Source organism: Brachyistius frenatus, unplaced genomic scaffold (assembly GCF_029030835.1).
Source record: "Brachyistius frenatus isolate BFR_SWC_R1_liver_20210118 unplaced genomic scaffold, ASM2903083v1 Contig_59, whole genome shotgun sequence".
NCBI lineage: Eukaryota > Metazoa > Chordata > Actinopteri > Embiotocidae > Brachyistius > Brachyistius frenatus.
In genome coordinates, this window is record NW_027210658.1 from 1,561,532 (window position 1) to 1,585,846 (window position 24,315).

Consider the following 24,315-nt stretch of genomic DNA (forward strand, 5'->3'; position numbering starts at 1 on the left):
TATCAAAGGAGGCAGACTCAAGAGCAGACACAGAGATGTGGATGGAGATAATAAAACTGTATTTATTTATGGCAAGCAGAGTGTAGATGTAAAGATCAGGTTCAGTCCGAGTAATGCCAACACATAGGTGAGGTTGGGACTGTGTGTAAGTGTGCTGAAAGCGAGCATTCGCCGGTAGGGCTACGGTCCATACCGGACGGTGGAGTCTTCGTGCTCTGATACCGTAGCTGCAGCTTGTTGGTGGTGAGGAACTTGGGGAGGTGGACGCAGGGCAGCAGGGAAGGAGTCGACTGATGGTGAGCAAACAGGGTACCAGAAGGCAGTCTCTGTGAGGAGATGGACCAGACAGACGACTGGCACGCTGGCAGATAACTGAAGTAGGCAGAAGCCAGACAGAGATCAGGACCAGACGAGGATTGGCGGGAGTCAGAACTTACAGCTTTCTCTAGCAGCATGGTATTGTTGAGTTGGCGGAACAGACTGATGAAGATGGAGTGCAGAACCAGGGTTGAATTTCTATCAGGCGGTGATAAGTCGGATTGAACGCAGCTGTGCCAGCCAACCGGAGGAGTGGAAGTGGGAGGTATCTGGAGGAAGGCAGTGGATAATCCACACCCTCCGGACACACACTAAAACAAAAACACATGACACACCAAAACAAACAGGGAGAATGACTGAAACAAGAGGAAAGGAGATTGGGGGGGACAGACACACAGGGGTAGACGTGGATCCTGACAACAACCTCGATAAGGTGATCTGGGACTCCACTGCTTGGAGAAGTTGCGGCTGCCCTAACGTGGTTAGTAATTGGTAAAAGAAGTCAAGAAAATCCTGATGTTGATCGAGGAAGGGGAAGCAGGGTCAAATGGACATGTTGCTGGACTTCATTGGCAAATAGAGCGTGATGGTATTTTTGTAGCTATAGGTTATGCGTTTGGGACTTGTAAGGTTGAAGGTTTGAATATATTTGGAAATTAATATGGATTTGGTACTTTTTGCTTGTTTGAATGAGACTTAATCTAGATGGTGAGCTACTACTCAAGGTATGTACGAAAACATGTCTGCTTGGTAAAATGGTCTTGGTGAATGTGTACAGTTTGATAGAAGTAGAATTCTACACACAACACAATTAATGAGACGGATGTCATGCTGTCCATTTAACCCCTTTATACACATAATGACAGATTTATATTACAGTATTGGCAGCAAGTAATCTCTTTGTAAAAAAAAAAAAGAGTCTTTCTGAGCTTCTTCGTATAATCCTCCGCTCCACAAGCCTCATAGAACACAGACAGTGACCTAAATGGAGGCTTTATATGTCAATAAGAAAGCTGTGGAAAATTGATCAGTGGGTTGACTGCGGCAGGAGGAGATGAAGCAGGATAAATGAAAGATAGTCTGAACCACCCAGACAGGGTGAATAATAAGAGGTGAGGATTAAGGACTTGTGATGGTGACATGGGGCCTCTGCTCTCTGTTGGCACAGACTGGGAATGAAAGTTCTGCTCTTCCTCAAACATTATTACCCTCGCCTGCAGCTAAAGCAATGAATACAATGAAAATCATGAGACCATAAACAGCTTCTTGACAGCAGCAGCGAGTGTTACCACGGTGTTCTGTCTCTTGTGGGGATAGTCACATTAATCTTAAAGTTTCCGCAATCCAAGTGAATTCATGTGAGTTAATTTTGCCACGGGAGATTGACTAAGGAAAAAAAGCCCATCTGAATCACCGGTCCTGCTTTGTCTTACCTTATGTCAGATGAAGGGAAAAACATTATCACGCCGTACTGATTAGATCTGAATTGCTTCGCCTTATCTGATAACATGCTACTATGATTATCAGAGACATCTTTCCACCTGAATGGAAAAAAATAAGGACAACCTTGAATACAATACTATTGAAGCATCCAGTGGTCAAACCTGTTGCCCTCCAAACAACAGAACTGCCTTCTTTAAAAAAGTACAAAGATAGATCAATAAGTTCTGAGACAGCTGCTCGTGCGCACCAATGGAGCAGAGCATCGTGTCGTACATGGAGCAGGAGAAAGGTATAACACTAATGAGTAACTAGTACAAATTTCATCGCTTTATCATCATTAGTTCCTAAGTTACATACATTTTTGTGAGCAGTGGACCAGGTGCATTTGCAATGTTTTAAGCACCTGAAACTTGAGCAGAGAGCGAACATCAAAGTTTGTGACAAATTATTGGTGAACAGACGTGGATGTGACCAGAAAGCGCACACCAAATTTTGTGTTAAACTCTGGAAAATCATAACGGAGACCCTTACAATGCTTCAGGAGGGCTGTGACAATGAAACTATGAGCCTGAATAGGTGTTTAGAGTGACATTCACATTTCCAAGGGTTGGAAAGTAACTTTCCAAAACCGAAAGAGGCGCATCAGGTCAGGCACGCAACCAAGTGGGGTTTCTCTTCCATTCTCGGGGCTGTGCGCCATGCATTCGTTCTCAGCAGGGTAAAACTGTCACCACCAACCTCTACTGTGATGTTCTGAGGCATCTGAGGAAAAACATTGTGTACAAATGACCTGAACTGTGGCGCGATGGCACTTGGGTTCTTCAACATGACAATGACTCACAACACATTCAAAACGCTCAAGTTTCTCACCCACAACAGAATCGTCGCTCCTCACCAGTCCTATTCACTGGATTTGGCTCACTGCGTCTTCTTTTTTGTTCCCTTATAATTTCTCACAAACTTTGATGTTTGCTCTCTGCTTGTTTCAGGTGCGTAAAACATCACCGACACATTGCTCACAAAAACGTGTGTAACTCAGGAACTGATCATGATCCAGTGACAAAATTTGTACCAGTTACTGATTTCAGTTATACCTTTCTGTGCTCCGTCCATGCACACAAACAGCAGTCTAAGAGCTTATTGATCCAACCTCATATAAGAACATTTTCTGATGTGATGCCCTGACCAGCAGTACAACGTGGTTGTACTTTGCCCTCCAAAATACACAACTCTAACAATAAGATTTACATGACTGGTTTCTAAACTGACGCTGTTAATTAAGGTGTCATTAAGACACATCAACAGGCATATGAACTTCGCTCAAATTTCTCTTGTATAGGCGTGGCATTGTCAGGGTAACTGACAAAAAGTTCTGATGCAAAACTGTGCCTGGTGTGAAAGTGACTCAGTTTCAAGTTTGTAGTTGGTCATTTATTTATATGTAAATTATATATTTATAATGTCAGGAGCCCTGTCTGACCCTGGTGTGTCTCTGTTTTGTCCCCAGTAGCTTCTCCTCATGTGTGCTGTTATTCCCCTGTCTGTTTGTTATTGTGTCCCCATGTGTTCTGTGTCCTCCTCTCCCCGCCTCCTGTCACCTCCCATGGCCACACCCCTCACCGGTCTAAGCAGCTGCCACCACTCTTCCTAATCACCACCTGCAGGTGGCTCATTTCACTGATCTATATGAACCCGGACTATATGGACTATATGAACCTGGTTTCTGCAGTCATGAGGGGTTGGTCCATACTGCCAGTCACTGCCAGTGAGAGGTTGTCACTGCCAGCCATGTCCATCCGTCCGTCTGTCTGTCCCTGCTCCTGCTCCAGTATCGGTACCTGTTCCTCCTCCCGTTCTGCTACCAGTCAGTGCTGCGCGGTCACTCCAGTACCCAGTCTGTTGCCGCTCGCTGTGGAGGACCTCGGGATTCCCCCAGTGGAGTCACGCCCCTACTGTGTTCAGCCTGTCTGTCTGCCTGCTGCCGTGTCTCCCTCCCAGACATTGCCCGGACCAGAGCTGGTGCGAACCTGCTTCGCCCCCGGTGAGAAGCGGTGGAGTTTCCCTCCCGACACGGGAGGAAAGACATAGACTTTAGGTACCACCCCTGTACACAATAAACACTGTTTGGAACTTGATCCTGCCTGTTACCTGAGTCTGTGTGCCTACGTTTGGGTCCAGCTATACTCCACCTCATAACACATAATCACCTTTTGAAACACCTGATATAAGAGACATGCACATGCATCGTTTGGTAAATGTATAGCCGGTTGTCTAAAGCTTGGTCAGGTACTTTGTCTTTCTATAAAAGCCAGCTGAGCTCTGGACCTCCTTTGAGACACAAGGCTGTAAGATATTTGGCTTGTCTCCATATTATACAATATAATATTTGTATCAACAACTTAGTGTTTTATGTGTGTAAGAAGCAAATTTTCCAAGACAGGTGACTCTAATTCTAGTGTATGAAAGGTGTGAAGGGAGATGTTAGGTCAGACACTGTTAGAGCACTTGACAGGACTTTCTCACAGTCTGACTCAGGCCTCCAAACTGTTGGAAGGAGAGGGAAATGTGGATCACTGCCTCCATCTGCAAATCACATGTTGATGGATTAAGTTAGGTTTGGTTTGGTTTGAGCAAAAAGATAACTGGGTAAAGTGAAGGGTGGAACAGTGTCATGGTTCATAGAAAGCATTGCTTATTTCTGTTGGGAGACATGATGTGAAAAAGACACTTTGCATACTCAGCCAACTGACAGGACAAGTGCCAATTGATATTTATGTTAATCATCCCATTGATCTGGAGAACCCCTAACCCACACCTTCTGTGAAGACACGCCATCACAACCCTTCCTTTAAAGGACCTGTTGGATTGTCTAACAGTGTCTGAAATCCCCCTTTTATAAAGACCAAAACGTGAGCGGCTGTGTCCAAAAGTTGTGTCCATTCATGCATCCATTGGCCAGTTGTGTGGAAGTGTCCAATAATGCTATTGGAATTTTTTTGTAACTTTTTAAAAAAAATATATTTTCACACAACTACTTCAGTCATGTGTTGTATGTTTGTACTAAAGTGTCATGGATTGTCTTTGAGGAGAGTAGACAATTTACTTTGTAGAAAATACAAGGATAAGATAGACACTGACTTTGGCGTTGAAACGTGATCATTCCATCTATTTGCTTTCCTTTGCAGTGGCAGATTCCTGTCAAGTAAAACCAAATTTATTTCAAGCGTTTTGACAAAACACAAGTGGTTTAATGTTTCTGTTGAGTACAGTCATAAAAGTTCTGTGTCAAGGATAATAAATTCTGTTCCATACCTGAAAACTATTGAATATAAAGTTTTCTCCACAGTTTGATGTGGAGTGAACCCAATATAACCTTCTGCAAAGCCATTTTCATTTGCAAAGTGAGGCAGTTATGGTTTGACAAGGCAATTCAGGGAGCGTCTGTATCTGGTTCCGACCATTTGTTTTACAAATTAAAACATTCTAATCCCTTAAGCTATTTTCCGATTCTCACAGACTGAATTTATTTAGAATTATATTAATTTCAAAGGTTTTGATCCACTCAGCGAATTCCTCCCACTGGCCTTGAGTGGAAGGGTAAGAAAGTTGTCAACATAGCATGTCTCGTACCTCTTCAGCCCAAGGTAGAGCTCCCTACATCCAAAAAAATCCCATCAAAGCAGCACAATAAATGTGTTTCTTTGAAGAGACTGCAATGTTTGTTTTCTATTTTAGCTTATTTTTTCACTGAGACTGGGAAGTGTGCCTTTGGGCCCTTGCTGGTAGAGAGGTGATAGTGGAACGAGCCAGTATCACTCAATAATACAGTGTCAGTGCAGAGCGGAGGACCGGGGGCCACCTCACCACCCTCTACCCCGGTGATGCGACCTCGCTTTGACTCAGGGGTCCCAATAGCGTTGGTTGTTAAGCACCCAAGGTGGTGTCTGACTCCGTGGCACCAAGGATGTGGGGAGTCAAGTAGCTCGGAACTGTCAAGAACAAGGTCTGAGGGTGTATAACTGACATGCAGCAAGACAAACTATGAAACACACACACACACACACACACACACACACACACACACACACACACACACACACACACACACACACACACACACACACACACACACACACACACACACACACACACACACACACAAGAGTGTCTCTTTATTGTTGAGGACACTCATTGACATAATGCATTGCCTAACCCCTAACCCTGACCTTAATCATCACAAATAAGTGCCTAACCTCAACCCTTACTCTTACTTTAAGCCTAAAACCAAGTCTTTACCCAAACAAATGTGTTTTTTTTAACCAAAATTGGTCCACAAAACAATAGTAATACATGCCCACACACACGAGTCCAGTCTTGACTGAAATTAAAAGGCAGGAGTGACAGCAGGAGCTAGAAATGCCAGCGTCGTATTTGACCTCAGTGTCATGAATACTACCATTACCGAGCCTGAAATTACATACAGTAGGTATTATAGAGAGGGGAAACAGTTTTCATAATGCGAGCTGGTCTATGTTTATATGAATACATCAGACTGGTTAAAGCCATCAGACCGCTAAAATGATATACTGTATACTGAACACAAATCTGTACAAATCGAGATTAGGAATGACTGACATCCAAAGATGTTCAATCTTCTAAGTGTGGCGATTGGATTTTCTTTCAATGAAATCCATTAACTCATTTAACAGAATAATCAGCTTATTCATGCAGCGCAATGAAATCCTGGGTTATGGTGATATGACATTCAAAAAAATGTCCCATGCATTCATCAGGCATGTGTATGGGGGAGCATGTCCAAACCTGTTTCCAAAAGAATTGGGACGTTGTGTAAAATGTAGATAAAAACAAAATGCAATGCTATGAAACCAATGTTGGATGGCTGTGCTCTTCGGGCCCTCAGGTGGCCCTGCATTAAAACCAACACAATTTTGGAGTGGAAATCATTGTCTGGGTTCAGGAACACTTGTGAAAACCATCGTCTGTGAAAACAGATCATCGCTGCGTCCACAAATGCAGGTTAAAACTCTCCAAAGAAGAAACCAGATATAAACATGATCCAGAAACACCGCCGCCTTCTCTGGACCGAGATCATTGAAGATGGACTGAGGTGAAGTGGAAAACTGTCCTGAGGTCTGATGGATCACAATTTGAGATTCTTTTTGGACATTAATGGACGCTGCATCATCCAGGTTAAAGAGGAGAGGGACCATCCAGCTTGTTATCAGTGCTCAGTTCAAAAGCCAGCATCTGTGATGGTACAGGGATGCATTAGTGCACATGGCATGGATAGCTTGAACATTTGGGAAGGAGCCGTTAATGCTGAATGATGTATACAGGTTTTGGGACAACATTTCACTTTCAAAACCCCAGTAACTGGTCCCCTTAGTCCCCCAAATATTTACGTTGTTACGTTGTACAAGTGTTGTTAAAAGAAGAGGGGATTCAACACAGTGAAGCCTGTCCCAACTTTTTCGAGACATGTTGTACAATCACGTGTAAACAAATTCTATGGCAACTCAAACATTACACCTGGATGTGATCTTTAGACATACTGTATGATTCCAAAATCGTGGCATCACTGTGCAGCTGTCACTCATCTGGTTTTCCATCATTTGTTGGAATCTGGTTGCAGGGATTCACTTCCATTTAGACTCTGATGTTCCAGTTCATCCTAAAGGTGTTGGATGGGTGAGGTCAGGGCTTTGTGAATGTCAGCAAAATTTGGAAAACCATCTCTGTATGGAGCACAGGGGAGCTGCCATGTCGATGCAGGAAAGAACCAAACACAAACACTATGCACTATTCTCTAAAATACCCAAAATATGAATACTGTATATTATTGTGTCATATGTTTTTCTGCTAGTTTTCTGCCCGGATGTGGACAACTACTAAAAAATTTTTTTAAATTGTAATAATTCAGTTATTTCACAAATGAGTAAAAGCATCTATTAGTATCAATGATCGGTTTAATATGAGGAAAGTCAGGATTTCAACGTACATGTATGTAACTCTCACTCAAATATTAGCATTTTTGTGTGGCTCCATCTTGACATAATCCCACCGTTCTCATGTATCTAGCGTAATTACCTTACAAGATAGGAGTGTGTAAAACCATGATGGGCACCTTGGGGAAAATAACCGCGCCAACCAGAGGATTTAAGACCACTGACTTCTGCATTGAGGATCCCCCCGGCCCTGCAGGCGCGGCTCTTTCCCCTTAAGGTCATAAACTATGCATTAGCTGGCAACCATAAGTTCAAACCTCAACAGGGACATAAGAGCAAAAATAGTAAAGTTTGCACTCAGAAACACTCTTTGTCAGTGTAGATGTTTCAGACACAGAAGTGGTATGTTTCGGAGGGATAATGCTTCGGGGTTGGACGCATTGTTTTGTTGCATTTTATTTTCATTTGGCTTGGTTTTGATCCAAGCAGGGAGAGCACTCCTGTGGGAAAACACTGTTTGTTTCTCCGGCCAAAGAGAGACAACGCAGCAGCATGTGAGGAATCAGCCGTCGGGCACCAGATGGGGTCTGGAACGTAAAGTGTGCTCAGCGAGAGCGAGTGGGAGGAGGAGGTTCTGGGGAGTGTTCGGCACACAAATAACATGCAAGCAAAAAGTGAAAGTTGATGGCTTATTTCCTCTCCATCCAGCTCGCCCAGCAGGCTCCTGAATGCAATGATCTGTGCTCCATCTCGCCCCCATCGACATCTATCTTTAGGGCTCAGAAGAGAAATCGTCTCTCGACACCGCCGGCATCAGGCTGCTTCCAAACTTTACATGTTGTTGAATTTTTCTTCAACTAGTTGTATCATTGGTAAGAAAATGATGACTTCTCAGGGGGCGAGGATTAGTCCGTGGTGAAATGAATTGTGTAGTGAACCTTAGCAGTGTATCAGTGAGTGCACCTGGCAGACACATGTACCCCAAAGCTCTGCTACTATTTAATGCCACATTCCTGTAGAGTTTATTTTATCAATCCCCCCTTCGCCCCTGGAAAAGCTGCAGCTTGGATTTTACCTGAAAACCTCAGGGGACTATATTAAGCAGTTTGTTTGTAGTCCGGTGAACCTTATAACACATGCCACTATCAAGACAATTAGGCCATTTTTTTAGAGTCATTATTCACGGGTCCTCGGGGAGAGCTTAGGTATAGTAAGCCTATGGTTGCAGAAGTGATTTGTCTGGTTTCCGCTGGGTAATTCTTCTATTTATAGAGGGTCATTAAGCTGTTAAAATCTGTCTTTACTGCGAACCCATCTATGCTATGTCATTTCTTCCTGTAAAATTAAAGCCCAGGTCCAGTCCAGTCTTAATGTTCAGACCACTTAAAGGTTTATTATATTAGTGAGACAGCTTTGAATTAGTAGTTTTAAAAAAGACACATCTCTGGTTTTGTTTATTTCTCAATTTGAAAAGGTACTTTTTTCAAGCAAATCTCATCTGACATCAGCGTATTGCAGATAATATAGATTTATTGTATCCTGTATGTAATTTACCAATTATTTTCTTCAGTTTAACTGTATTTTAAATACAATCTAGACTAGAAAAGGCAGTCAACATTCGTGAGGTATTCAGATACTGAGATTCCTCCAAGATATTCTTCTGTTTCCCTCTGATAATGACAAACACTGCAGTTTTATTTGCATTAAAAATTAAAGACTAAACATCTCAGGATTTTACAAATATACGTATTTGTTTGTTGTACACGTCACCATACCAAAGGACAAAACTTATTCTAAAATTGGCAACAGTTAGTTTGCAGACGTTCAACTTTATTGAAATAGCAACAAAATCTGATGATTAAGAAATCAAAACCTTTTTTTTCATCGAACTAATGCGCAGTTTATTAGTTTGAATGAGAAATCTTAACCTGCTGCTTCATTTTTAAAAGGAAATTGGTGGGTGCTGGTGGCAAACTCAAACTCAATTTATAGTTTATTTTGGTTGTAAGAATTCAAACAACACAATGAGACTACAGCTACAAAATTTAGGATCTACGTTTCGCATCTTAGCATGCTAACATTTGCTAAATTGCTTTTAAATGAGCTGATGCTGATTGGGATGTCCTTTTTTTTTTCTACAAAGTTGATTGGACATTTGCCAAACCATTGCACGTTTAAAGTCTGAGTTTCTGATGGGGACAAAATTAGACAAAAAAAATGTGTGGATCACCTGCATTACAATATGTAGTAATAGCCATGACTCCCAATCTTACTAACTTTTGTGCCATTCCATAATAATATATGTTGTGTTATTTGCCTGAAAAAGTGGAAATTCATTCTCTAGAAACAATAAATATATTATGTGCCAAAATTTTAAGTAATCCAAGGTTCTCAACATATTTCACTAAAAAACAATAAAGTTCCACCATGCTGGTGGTGAAGGAGTAAAAGTTATTTTTTTCAACCAAATATCATTGCAAACCTTCGAAGCAATTTATCAAATATTTGTCATCAAATAAAAATGTCACAAAATGTGCACACTCATCATATGCTTTAGCTCAGATAGTTTCAAACAGGTCGGTCTGACACTGAGATTAAAAGGCAGATAACAACAGAAAAATTTACCAATTACCAATTACAAATTTAAACTAAAATTTGTTTTTTAGAATTGAAATGATTGACCACACAACGTTATTTTAATGATAATGATGATAATGAAAACAGACTTGTCAAAACTCAGTTTCATTTCATTCTAAATGACTGCATGCGTTTGGCTGTAAATGCTCCAGTACGCCTCACTTTGCAGTGAATCAGGGATGCAGAATGAAAATGAGCACAAACAATGTGAAAGTCAATGAACCGTAAACAATGGCAGCACATAATCTGCATGACAAATGATTCTGCGTCTGTCAAGGTAGAAGTGGCTCAGCTCTTCGTCACACACACACAGCAGGGCACTTCAGCTGTCTGCTCTGTTGTTCCTTCATCTGTGTTTCCCTGGAAACATTTCCCAGACCTGTGAAATACTGTCTTTTAATTCTGCTTTAATTTATGTGCGAGAGCTCCCTCACAAAAATTGGGATTATATTTGTAGTATTTGTATGTATGTTGCTCTGGTTATCAGCTGTATCAGTTTAACTAATGTTGGAAAGCAGCAGTCCCTCAGGGCAGCCATCCTGAGTGGTCAAAAACAAAAAGCGGTTACATCCATACTAGTTACATAACACTCCATAAAGGCATACAAGTGTTGAAAGAGCATTGCTTCACCATAATCAAAAAACATGAATGCATAGTTCGTTATGGTTGATTAATCAACCATATTATGGTTAATATGGTTAATTATGGTTGTCTTGTACTGAGGAGAGGCTTCCGTCGGGCCACTCTGCCATAAAGCCCCGACTGGTGGAGGGCTGCAGTGATAGTTGACTTTGTGGAACTTTCTCCCATCTCCCTACTGCATCTCTGGAGCTCAGCCACAGTGATCTTTGGGTTCTTCTTTACCTCTCTCACCAAGGCTCTTCTCCCACGATTGCTCAGTTTGGCTGGACGGCCAGGTCTAGGAAGAGTTTGTGCTTCTTAGGGGATACATGTTTTCACTTTACAATAAGGGTCATAACGAGCCCTAATAAAATATGGTTAATTATGATTTAGTTATACTTATACAGCACTTCTGTGCATTTTGTAAGTGTTTCTTAGGGGATACTTGTTTCAATTTTTTTTTAAATATGCGTCATAAAGAAACTTAATAAAGGGTTAACTATGGTTAATTAAGGTTAAGTAATGCTAGTATAACATGCACAATAAATTCTGTTAGATTTTATTTTTTAAGGAGCGTCTACATGAAGATAAAGGCACAAACAAATCTCAGTGTTGGAGTTGGAGGATAAACAAGTAAGTGGAAAAACTTCACCTCTAAATATACAATTGATTATGAATATTTAATACATTATATTATTAAACTTGAATAAATAAAAATTGTTTTCTCCTAATGAAATGGCTTCGTTGTTAACGTCATGAAATAGATGTAAATTAATACCTTAGGTCAGATGAACACCATTGAAAAAAATGATTATTTAAACATTTAATTTCTGTACTCTTGTGGTAAAGTATTACTAATATAATGATGCTCTTAGCATCAGATGGTTAAAGTAATGTGTGATGAATGCAGAAAGTTAAGCCACAAAGCTCCATGTTATAGTTATAATGAGCTGTTCCAGTGGAGAAAAGACAGACAATACATACACTGAGATTCACACCAGCCTGAACAATCTTCAGATGCTTTCAGATGGGGAGAATGAAATTAAAATCATGTATCAATGGCTGCGTCTCAATATGGCTACAAACAGCTGTGTTGGTGCTGTGAATACTTGCTCTGCACAAATTGCCCATTCTAACAGATTGTGCATTAGAGATACAACTTCCCGCCCACATACTGTACACTCATGAGCTACCAAATCTGCAAATGCACATGCTAATTTAGATGATTTTACATCTGTATACGCATCGACAAAGCCCTCAAATATACTTCTTCCACCTGTAGGAAATATTAAAACCAAATCATTTACAGGGAGGTTGACAGAATTAGTCATTTGCCTCCAAATGAACATTAAAGTAAACATGACAGCATCTTCTCAGCTCACCTCTTCAGGGAGGAGAAGCTGGTCGTAGTTATAAAACTCTCCCATCATGCCGAGTCCCTTTGGACGATGTGGGCGGAGCTGCACAGAGCTCCACCGCACCTCAAACTCAGAAACAAGGTGTCGCATTACAGATGCTCATGTGTCAGAACTACAATCAGTTACCATTATTGTACTACAAGCTTCAGTGATCCTTCTCAATTAGAATCAGACAAGTAGGGAACAAGAGTTAAGCTATTTGTTTACATGCCACTGTAAATTCAACTTAATTCTACATAATCACACAGTTATGTTGTGGAATCTACATCATTTGTAATGAAGCATAAATTCTTCTTTTGTTTCCTGCTGTAAAAACACAACAACCTGTAACTGCCACATGTAGTTTCTCTTGTGATACTATAATGTGCAAAATGCAGTCAAAACATGTATGGAAGATAAACAACTCATTTTCTTTTGTCACAAAGTCTTCAGATGTTCTCATCTTAATCATATCACCATTGCAAAGCAAACTTCTGGATGAGATTATATGAGATTTAAGACAATTCTCAGATGAACGCATCAACACAAACCTGAGTGGCCTCACATATCTGAAAGTCAGATGATGAGCACACCAAGTTCACAATAAAGGAATACAAAAAGGAAATAGAAGTGTTTGAAGCAAACGTGGTGTGAAGTGGAAAAAAAGAAGACAATAGCATGCATCAGCTTTGATGCTGGTGAAATCCCTCCTGGCAGCCATGACACAGAACTCTTCGATTGCTTCTGACTACTGTGACGTGGTTCTGTGAGAGGAGGATCTGTTAGGAGGAAGAGCAGTGGGTGGACACAGTCACACACACACACTGAACCATGCTGCTGTACATCAAAGACTAAAAACATGTGGCAGAGGGTCGCTGATGACATCATTAACGGTCAAGAAGAAAGTACAGGCACAGTAGACATTTCTTCAAAGGATGAGGCTTCTCTTTTTCTACGGTTAAAGACCAAAACCAACAACGTCCAAGTCCGACTTATTTCAGTAGCAAATTAATCCACATTAGAGTCGATTTTTACATTTGTGGAGCAGCAGGACAATAAATGTGGAATTGTGTCATAACAAACGAGATGGTACACGTGTGTTCGTTGTAATGAAGGAACATGTCACCGAGTGCAACAGGGTAGCTCACTGATGTGTTTTAATGTTGAAAGCCATGGAGCTCTATAGTTGAGGGGAACTTTGATAAACACACTACTGTTAGTTTAATGCATTCAATGATCTTGTCATAATCTCTGTTTTTATATTAAATATTGTTGTTGATCATTTGTTGACAGTAAAAACAGTCCAGACAAGAAGGGTTTAATGTGAAAGTTTTCTTCTTCAGGTATTTTTTTGCTTCAACACATTCAATTGGAGTTAAAATATTTTACATTAGATGTATATTGTTATAGAAATAACTGTGTGGCTGCTACAGCCCCTTATACAAAGTCACCAGAGTTTAGAGGTAACCGGTCAACTCCATGTCTTGCCTCTTGATCAAAATGAGCACCTGAGTTACACCATATTTTTGTTTTGAGCAGTGGTTCAATGCGCTGTGTCATTTTGGAGACCCCTGTTGCCATGGTGCCACAGTTCAGGTGGTTTGCAACAAATGCTTTCACTCAGACACCTTAAGGCCAAAAGACCAGAAGCGCCGACGGCACACGTCAAAACAGCCTGTTTTCTATGTGAACCCACACATCGGCATCCTATTTCCAGTGACGCCGCACCTGACAAAACTTTTTACCCCCCCAGAGAAAAGGCTTTTAAAAAATGTGCAGCTCCCGCAAACTTCTGACCTCCCGACACACGTAACCACTACTCTGTACCTGGGCAGCTCCATGTTCTCACCTCACTCTGTTGTAGTTTTCCTCCAGAGAAAATAGTTTTTATACCTCGTATCAGTTCATCTTGTACTCTGCTGCTGTTGTAGCTCGACTTCCTCACCTCTGCCTGTTGTAGTCTCACAGTGGATGAGGGGAGAAGGGATAAGAAAGCCGAGAAATATCCCAACCTGTGCGACCCGCAATGCCGTTATTGATAGGACATTTGGCAACTTTTCCATTGTATAGTTTTTTCCGTGTGGTTCATGCATTTCTGCGCGCCGTGTCCTATTAGCACTACGAGCGGCAGTTGACACGTTGCTCCTGACCTGCCGCGCCTTCTTTGGTCTTGGACGGTAATATTCCACAACTCAAAAACACAATTGTCACTCATAAAAACCCTCCAGAACATTGCTTTGTTGCCATAAGCTTTCTGAACCCTTTCAAAGGTCTCTGTTGACATTTTCCACAGATTGTCACAAGCTTTGATGTTCGTTCTCTGCTCAACTCGCACTCGGACTGCTGCTCACGAAAGCATCTGTAACTGACATCAAGCAAGAAACTTCACACACTTATTCACAAAGGTTACTTAAATTTCTCAAGTGTCTTTCTCCCGTTGGGTGTCTGGCTCATCCTCACCATGTGCCTGCATTGTCCCAGGGACTGGAGTGCACCCTCAGTAATGGGCGCACAATAAAGTCAACAGCATCTCACACACACACACACACACACACACACACACACACACACACACACACACACACACACACACACACACACACACACACACACACACACACACACACACACACACACACACACACACACGCGCGCACACACAGCTTCATTGCCCCGTTCTCCGCACCTCTGAACAGCCTCTACTCTGTGGTCTAAATTCTCTCATTCACATCTGCCCCTTGTAACATAAAACAACAAATCCATAATATGATGCAATAACTCAATACGATATAACACTATTAAACCCATGCACACATTAAAACCAATACAACCAGTTTTCATCTGCTGTTTGTGTGTAAAAGTGCTGCAGTTACTTCAGTGACGGTGCTGTCAGGCACATTGGGGACACCTCGATGGCTCCACACACTCTGCTTCCTCCAGTCAGCTCCACTGGTTCATCTTCACCACCTGCACATGTGGATGCAAAATAAAGTCAGTGACCGCTCACACAATCATTACACCTCAGCTTCAAAACAAGTCCAAAGCATGAAGCAGGACAAGTTCACCACAACAAAACCACAAGAAATAAATACATTGGTTTAAAATTGCCATTTTCAAATGGTGACACTTCAACTTCAACTTCTTTAATGTCAATCCACCATATGACATACGGATGGATAAAAACAAAAAAAAAGTTTCTCACAGGCCTACTGTGAGCGTACTTTTGCGAGGAGAATGGTTGAGATAGCCGGCTTGTAGGGGCTAGTTGCCAGCCCAGCCCGGATGCCTCCTCGCTTACCCCTTTCTTGCTTCCCTCCACACCGCCGTGTCCCTCCACTTGTGCATAATGCCACACGATGGATGCGCTGGCACTGCTACAGGTCTATGAAGATATTTCTGGCCCGTGATGATGCTCATTAATGAGGCCATTTAGATTCCCTGGAGCGTTGCTCTTGGATCTATGTGCTGAACTGCATCTATCAATAGATAGATTAACATGACAGAACCGCACCAATCCAAGTGTTCACCACTCTGGGATTTGTAGGAATCGGCTCTTAAACAGTTGGAAGTGACTGACAGGAACCTGTCCAATATAACTAACAGTAGGTCTGCATGATGTTTAACTTTCAGCCTAAAGCTCCTTTTGGGTATAAACTAATATCATTCTGTTAAATCCTACCGTAACCCTGGGATATCTCATCCATCACTAAATTCCCTAATGACTGCCGTTTTGGATGGAATAATTAAAATGAGTATTTGATATATCAAACTTTCTCCACTGTGGGAGAACAGACCAACATCAAAAGGCAATTTGCAGCAATGTGCGGTGTTTCAAATGTAATCAGTACAACTGACTACATTCATACTAGCATAAGGTCTCTTTCTGAGAATGAATTTGTGCATGTGAACAAAAAAGCTTGCACACTCTATAAATGTGCAAGTGTACATGTGCGAGTCCTGACACATGTCGCTCTGCATAGGACTCATTTATCCTGGCACATAGCAGTGTAGGAAATATAATATTGTAGAAATTCTAACCATTCAGTCTGATGTATAATTACTCTCTATTGTAACCTGCGGGTGACAGTGGCTCGTCCTTCCAGCGCCGAGTCATCTCCGCAGAGTTCAGAGAAAATGCACCATAATCTTGTCCATGCTCATTAAATGAATATGGAGGTCTGTTTCTAATAATGAATGAATAATAGATTTATTTGATCTTTTAAGCCAAATTAGAGAGTTCTTTGCAAGATAAGTCTTGTAAATTATTAAAACATTTGAGAAAAAAAAGTATTTTTTTCTTGTGTTTTTGCCCTGTTTGACTTTGTTGTAGAAATGTGTCCACAGCTCTATAAAAATAACTCATTTTTAGTGAAAAGGGACAAAGATCTCGGTATTGGTAGAAATGACAACCAAACCAATAAAATAAGATACAAGATGTAATTATCTGGATATTATAAGTTGATTCTGGTGGAGATGAAAGCTGGCATACAGTTTGTGGGTCTGTGCGTATATGTGTGCTTTGTGCTGGTAAAGGCGCAGTCAGTCAGCTCTTCCCCACGGACTGCCCTCCAGATGTGAGAGAGGATGTCAGTCATCTCTCAGCCCATCCCTCAGTCGATAAAGAGATCACTCAGAGCTGCAGCTGAAACCAGGCTCCAGGGATTCGCTGATGACAGACAGCTGCTTCCTCCACAGGATTTTCTTTCTTCTCATGATATATACAACTCTTTTCATAGAAATGGAGATTCAGACTGTCAGTCTGGTGATTTATTATGTGCTTCATTTGTGCAACAATTATTGAATTATTGAATTTTAGATCAGTTGCTCCTGTTTAAATAGTACTGAGACTGCTCAGAATATTTATTTTAAATTTAAATTCTATATTATGTGTCGACAACAGTATGATACAACTCTAGTAGTGTCTGTTCAGTTCAACTATCTCCAGTTTATCAGCGGACTCTTCTACTACGGAGCCATGCTGTTGGAATACGTGCAGAATGTGGTTGGACGTTGTTCTGCTGAAATAAACAAGACCTTCCCTGAAAGAGACATTGTCTGGATGGCAGCATACAGTATGTTGCTCCAATGTGATTTGCAAATTATTACATTCTGTTTTTATTTACATTTTACACAGTGTCCCAACTATTTTGGGAACTGGGTTGTACTATGTTTTCCCATTGGGGCTGTTTGTGCTGGCTGATGAGACCGATCAGTGATGCAAATCGTTACAAACCTGTGTACTGATTGGCTTTCATGCAGACTCACTGACTTGGATGTGTCCCTCAGCCTGCTTGTTGGAAAATACCAAAGAAACAAAAGATTCAGCACTTAAATGCATCATGCACATTGTACTTCCACTCACTACCATAATATTATGTTTGTACAATCTCCATTCTGTGGCCTGAAAGATGCACAACACCCTTTCTTTGACAATCTGGGTATAAAGTACCATTATCAACGTGACTCAAACCTCCCAACAATAGCTATATGGTATTTATGTTGTATGAAACTTTGAACCAAAGGTTGAAAATTTTTATATTATATGCCGATGATGTGATGTTTTATTTGAACTCCTCAAAATTGTATATTTCCATAGTGTGGGATCTGGACTGTGACGTGAGACATGAGTTTTCCAAAAAAAATGGGCTTACCATACAAGGTCAGTGGCAACTCTAACGCTGATGCCTTAAAAGAGACAGAACGACCATATCAGTGCAACTAAGCCTACGATATCCAGACTTTAAATACCTAATATTGTTCAACTTTCAAAGAGTCCAGATGCCCAACCTCAGGAACACAGGTAATATCTCCTGATTTTACTTGCAAGACTACATAACTGATCAATAGGAAACATCAAACATGCATGGATTATCTTTAGCAAGAACTTTGAAACTCGATCTTTTCTATGTCCAAGGCCAGATGCCATGTTTCTTATTCTGGTTGTGATATGTTCTGAGACTGAATTATTTAATAGTACTGGTCAGAAGGTCATCAGTCCCCAGAACTTGATGTATATTTACTCAGATATGTAATCACTTTGATGGGTTACTCTAGCTAGTCTTGTGTCTGATTTGACCTGCATTCCAAGATGAATGCATCTTAACAGGTTATCAAAGTCTAATGAGTTTTAAAAGGCTCTCTTAGATGCGACCAGGAAAAAGCAGCCCTTTTGTTTTGTTTTTTTACTTGAATTTGGAGGACATCATAAGTGTTTGCTTTGCAGTCTTCTCCAGGCTAATGCCCCACAGTCTTTTAGTTTTGATGTGAGCAGGAGTACACAACTTTAAAGTGAATCCTCTAAAAAAGTGGAACAGGTTCAGCCTTCTTGTCTTCAGTCCTTCAGAGCAAGTGACATTAATGTGATTTGTTGGTGGAAGTAGGTCATTGTTCAGCTTGTTCCAACATCTCACCCATGATTTATGATTATCTAAGTCTATGTACAAAACGATTGTTGGTATATTTGGCCTACTCCATTTTCCTGACTTTGTCGTGTGCTGATCTTATGGATCAACCCAAACCTACTGACGGGCACAATGTTCATAATATTTTTCAACATACAATGCTTTGTTTTTCCCTTTTCTTCTTCTTATCATTAAATCTCCTTCTTAAGAGTGTTAGTGATAAAATTGAAGGTTAAGGCATGGTTATTGGATGATTCAAATAAAGTCAACTGTCCTACATGAACAACAAACAGCTCTCCTCAACCATACATTTAATTTCTACTAATTATTGTATTGATGCGGGACCAAAATTTTGCAGTGTAAAAATCATGCAGCAGAAATTTAATTTCTTGGTATACTGACATTGTCATCTCGTCTGAAGCAAATCCAACAACAGAACACTACTGACAGATGTGTATGATAACTTTAAGTAATAACTCATTGTTTTTGGTATGGTCATTATTTCTGATGAATCTGATTATTACCAGTGGACTTTTTTGGAAAGTGATGGTATTTCATGTGGCTCGATTATACATTTCTGCTAATATTCTTAATATGGTCAACACCCACTGCTAGCTTTTACTAAAACGTTGGCAACATTGGTGAGAAATATAAGAGCAGATAAACATTCTCAAATTACCAACAATGATAACAAATTATTATAGTTTAGATCTTCCCTTGTTGATATAATTTTCCTTTATGGGTCTATTAAAAAACAAAGAAAAACTTTAGTTGACAAAAGTTTGTTTTAATAAAAAATTACATCAGAGCTATAGAATCAGTTTCCAATAGTTATTTGTTTTACACAGAGGCTACCTTTGAAAAGTTTGGATTCCTGAATGGTACTTGACGGTAACTTTTGTCCAACACTGCAGACAAATATTGGTAGGAATATTTATGTTTGATTAATATATGATTTGGCAGCTGCATTTTCATTAAAAATTGAAAAGTGATCTTTACAAAATCTACTCAGTCTTACATAGAACTCTTTGTGAATTTACTTGGATTTGGTTTCATAAATCATTTGAAACGGATCCCGTGCATCTCAAATCTATAAAACTTCCTTACCTGCCGCCCCCGAGGACGGTAACATGATGGAGATCCTAAATTATTCATCCAGGTCATTAAATATCAACGCACATCACAAATTGGCTTCATGAAAATGTTATACTTGGAACTGTGACACTTCTTATCAAGCCCGCTCCATTGACACCAATGCTACAAAGGCTACAGTATACATTGTGGATGTCTGTATGGGTTCCGTGTGGATCCCCTGCTTTCTTTGTAGGTGCTTACTAAAACATGAAAAGGCCTGTATTGCATCCACATTACACGTCTAATCAATAAACGTACTGGTGGTGCGACTCACTGGTGCTAATCATAGCCCAGCAGAGGCGGAGGGGTCTGAGCCATGGAGGGGTTTACACACTGCCAGAGACATGAGAGCTGCACACCTAATATCTCATTATCATGGATCTGCTGATTACTTTGCCAGAGTCCCACCCTGCACTGGCCTTTTCATCCTCATTTGAATACATTTAAATATAGCAAGTGGAGGATGAGAAAGGCAAAGTGCTAATTTGATAGCTGAGGAGACAGGTTAAATATGTTCCTGTGAACCCTGGCACCTTTTTCCCTTTTTTTTTTTTTTTTTTTTTTACAACATTGGACTCTCACTTATTTCCTGGTTCAGTAAAAAGGGATGAGGTGTGACCCATCACAAACAGACCAAGCTCCTTCAACCAATGCTGTTTTAATCAGCAATGTCACCTCTCCAATCAGCTCCATGCAGACTCTTCTTCACTTACTGATGTTTGCAAATTATTCAGCAAATATTTCCCCTATGGCACAGCTTTGATTCTGCATGGGGAGAATTGATTCCTGATTACAGCTGACCCGTTTTGCGGATGTAAGCTGTTTTGTGTGTGTTGTTTGATTCAGTATTTCCTCTGTTTACATGGACAGTGAAAAGACAGCCAGTGTGGCGCAGATGGTGCTTTATGCAGGATGATTCCTCAACAGACGTTATTTGAATGGTTATTCAATGTTAAATGCGATAAGTGCTTGGGGGAGGGGTTGGAATAAAGGCGGAGAAAAGCAGGAGTTTGTTTCTGCTACATGTGCTTTGCATATTAATCACACCAAGAGCGCTGCGGAGCTACACATTCACATTGGAGCAGTAAAATGTATACACCGACTTCCACACATGCTCTACATTTATGAGGAAAATGAAACCATCAATTGTGCTCCAGCTGGGTTAGTGTCTGTTTTGCTCTTGTAAACATGGTAACAGGTCTGATCATTGTTCTTTTGACTGAATGACATCTAGCTTTATTGAATCTGCCTATTTCCTTTGAGAATACCTAAATTAAAGCGTATAAAACACCATATGATTCAGTTAGCCACCAAGAAGGAGGCATGTAGGTGAGACTGAGTATGATCCATGCTGCCTTTCTGATGCAAAATGTAGCAGTGAAGTGAAGGTGAAAGCGATCTCTTTAAGAAGTGCTTTGACCTTGAAGAAAGGTCATTTTCTTTTCATGTGGAATAATACTGGAGAGCTTGCATCACTTAGAATATAGCTTCCCATTTGATGCAGTATGAAAAACCCTGTTTTCAATAAAGTTGGGACATGTGTGAAATATTAATAAAAACTGAATGTGATGATGTGCATATTAAAAATAAACATATTTAAATGAAAATATACCAAAGACTACATATCAGATGTTGAAACTGAGAAATTGCATTGTTTTATGAAAAATATATGTTCATTTTGAATTTAATGGCTGCAACACATTTCAAAACAAGATGGACTGAGGTGAAGTGTTAAACTGTCCTTTGGTCTGACGAATCAAAACTTGAAATTTTGGAAATGGACTCTGCATCCTCCGGGCTAAAGAGGAGTGGGACCACCCAGTTTGCATCAGCGCACAGTTAAAAAGACAGTTTAGGGATGCATTAATGCACATGGCTTGGCACATGACATTGCTAATAAATGTGTGTCTACATTATCATCACAGTAATGTGTGAAGGTGTAATTTAAATTTTTGGAACTTGATCGACAGATTTAACAATCTTCTCCGGTCAATTATTACTGTACCCACCAACCTTTGTTCTCCAACTTCAACCGTAGATGTTCATGAATTTAACTACATTAAGCCAACATTGAGGCTTCAAGTCTTGCTATTATAAACCAGTAACTAATGGTGATGCTATATTTCTTTAAAACAACTTGAGGAATAGATGTTAAGGTAAATAGAAGTGAAGTCATGTGTTCTTTGTGATGTTAAACCTATCGATTGCAGGAGCTCACCCCACTCCTCCAGCATCGACGTTCTGCATAAGGGTGAGCGTTTGTATGCCTATCATTATCCATTAACCTCACTCTAAACAGAGGAAATAGCACGACTTATTATGAAACACTTATTAAATGTTCAATTGAGTTTGTTCTAAGTTCAAGCTCCCACAGAATGTGATATGAGGAGGTCCCTGAAAGTCCTTTGGGACTTTCCTTCGATAAAGGGCTCAATCAATATTAAGCAACTTCAATTTTAAGCCTGGTTTCTATACAAAACCCATTGCTTCTCACATAAATGATCTGAATACCATAATTGTTAAAAAATGTCAAATGTCATGGCAATTCAGGAGAGACAATGCTTCTCAGTTTCCATCAGCCCACCAGCATCTGTGTGGATAGACCCTAACTGCTACCTAACTATATAAAACAGAGATTGCGATAATATGAGCAAAAACAAAACAATAAAACTGTCAGAACTGTTTTAATTGCTGTGACGTAATGTCTGATTTTCTTTCCTTGTGCCTCCTTTCTGCCTCTTCAGAGGAAAATCATGGTGGGCAACTCAAAGATGCTGCATCCCATCACAGATGTTAAAACGCCAGAAAGCATGCGGAATCGCAACAGGAGCCACTAGCATGATCATAGTTGTCACTCATACTTGTTGCAACCGTGTCTCAGAAGATTACATGTTGTGTAGGCCGGATGTTTAACTGGATGCCTCTTGTCACATTTGCTTTTGATTTAGATGAAGGGGCACCATGGGGACTGGTGGAATTGCTTTCCTCTGAAAGCCATCCTGTTATTCTCATCTCTGATCAGTATGTATGATTATCTTGAATTTGGTGGCAAATAAGTTAATAAATGGCCACCTTCCAAGTGGACTGCATGTCTTTAGGTGAAATTGGCTCAATAAGGGTTGTAATCTGTCTCTGGAATTAAAGTCTTCAGCTGGGATGTAGAGCACTGTTGTAAGTGAAGGTACGTGACTACTGAGAGCTCTTGGATATCAAGCTTGTTTTATGCTAAAACATGAGTTTAAAACTAGGGTGCTATGATACTTTCTCCCTACGTTCATTATAAATACTGACTATCCCGTCTTAAGTCTAAATATTAAGCTGCTTAATTGATTTCCGTCCTCTTGTGATCAATGGAACATGCTGAAAATCAAATGTTTATGTATGTAAATATGGTTTTATCAATTTAAGTGAACCTGTAACCAGGTGACCATGACCCATGTGTCATTAGCAAATTAATCACACCTGTGTGTGCTACGTCACTTGAGTTAAAATATTATCCTGCCAACAACTAAAGGTTTTACAAACAAACGGAGGTTATCCAAGGTAATGGCATTACAAAAATAAAATGTCCAGTCATGGTGAAAAAGATCATGGAGGGTAAACAAGACAGCCCAGACAGGGCAATAAATGAAAAAGGAAAACACGTCAGATCAGAGTTTGTCCTGCTCAATCCACTTTCACTTCCTGCTGCAGAACTCAAATTGGGCGTAGCTATAGCCTGGCCGGGTGGCCTGTTATCCTCTGGGATGTTGTCCCACTTATCGTTCCCATGGGGAGCCATGTGACAAAAATACAAACTCACCAAGAAGCTGGAGTTTAAACCAGATGATTGCACAAGCAGAAGTGTAACAGCAAATAGAATAATATGTACATGAAAACCATAGCAGAATGAGTCCAGTCCACAGATTTACTGTGTTTAGAACAATGTAAGGACTCAAACTTTTCAGAATCTGATTGCAGTAACACTGCAGAGGCACAGGTGGCAAAAGCGCACCTAGATGCAAAGCGCCAAAAACCTACCACTACAGAAAATGACTCAACCGCCCGCAAAAAGTAGCAAGGCCAAAAACAGTGGACTGTGGCTTGAAAACCAAGGAAAAAACAACGCTGATACAACACTCACTTACCGAGTCAATAGGCAGCAACACCACAAGGAGTCAGGAAAGAGTTCAAAAAGTTAGCAAAAGCTCTCACTGAACAGAAGGATAGAAAGAGGGTGAATGTGTGGTTGCAAATATATAATATATAGCTATAGTGTGCAGGTGTGATGAATTTGGCATTAGGCTCCTGACCCAGAGGGTCATAGTTAAATGGTTACAGGTTCACTGAAATTAAATATACAGTATATACTGTACATCTGACATGTTAGAAAATATATGCTTATTTTTACAAATGCAC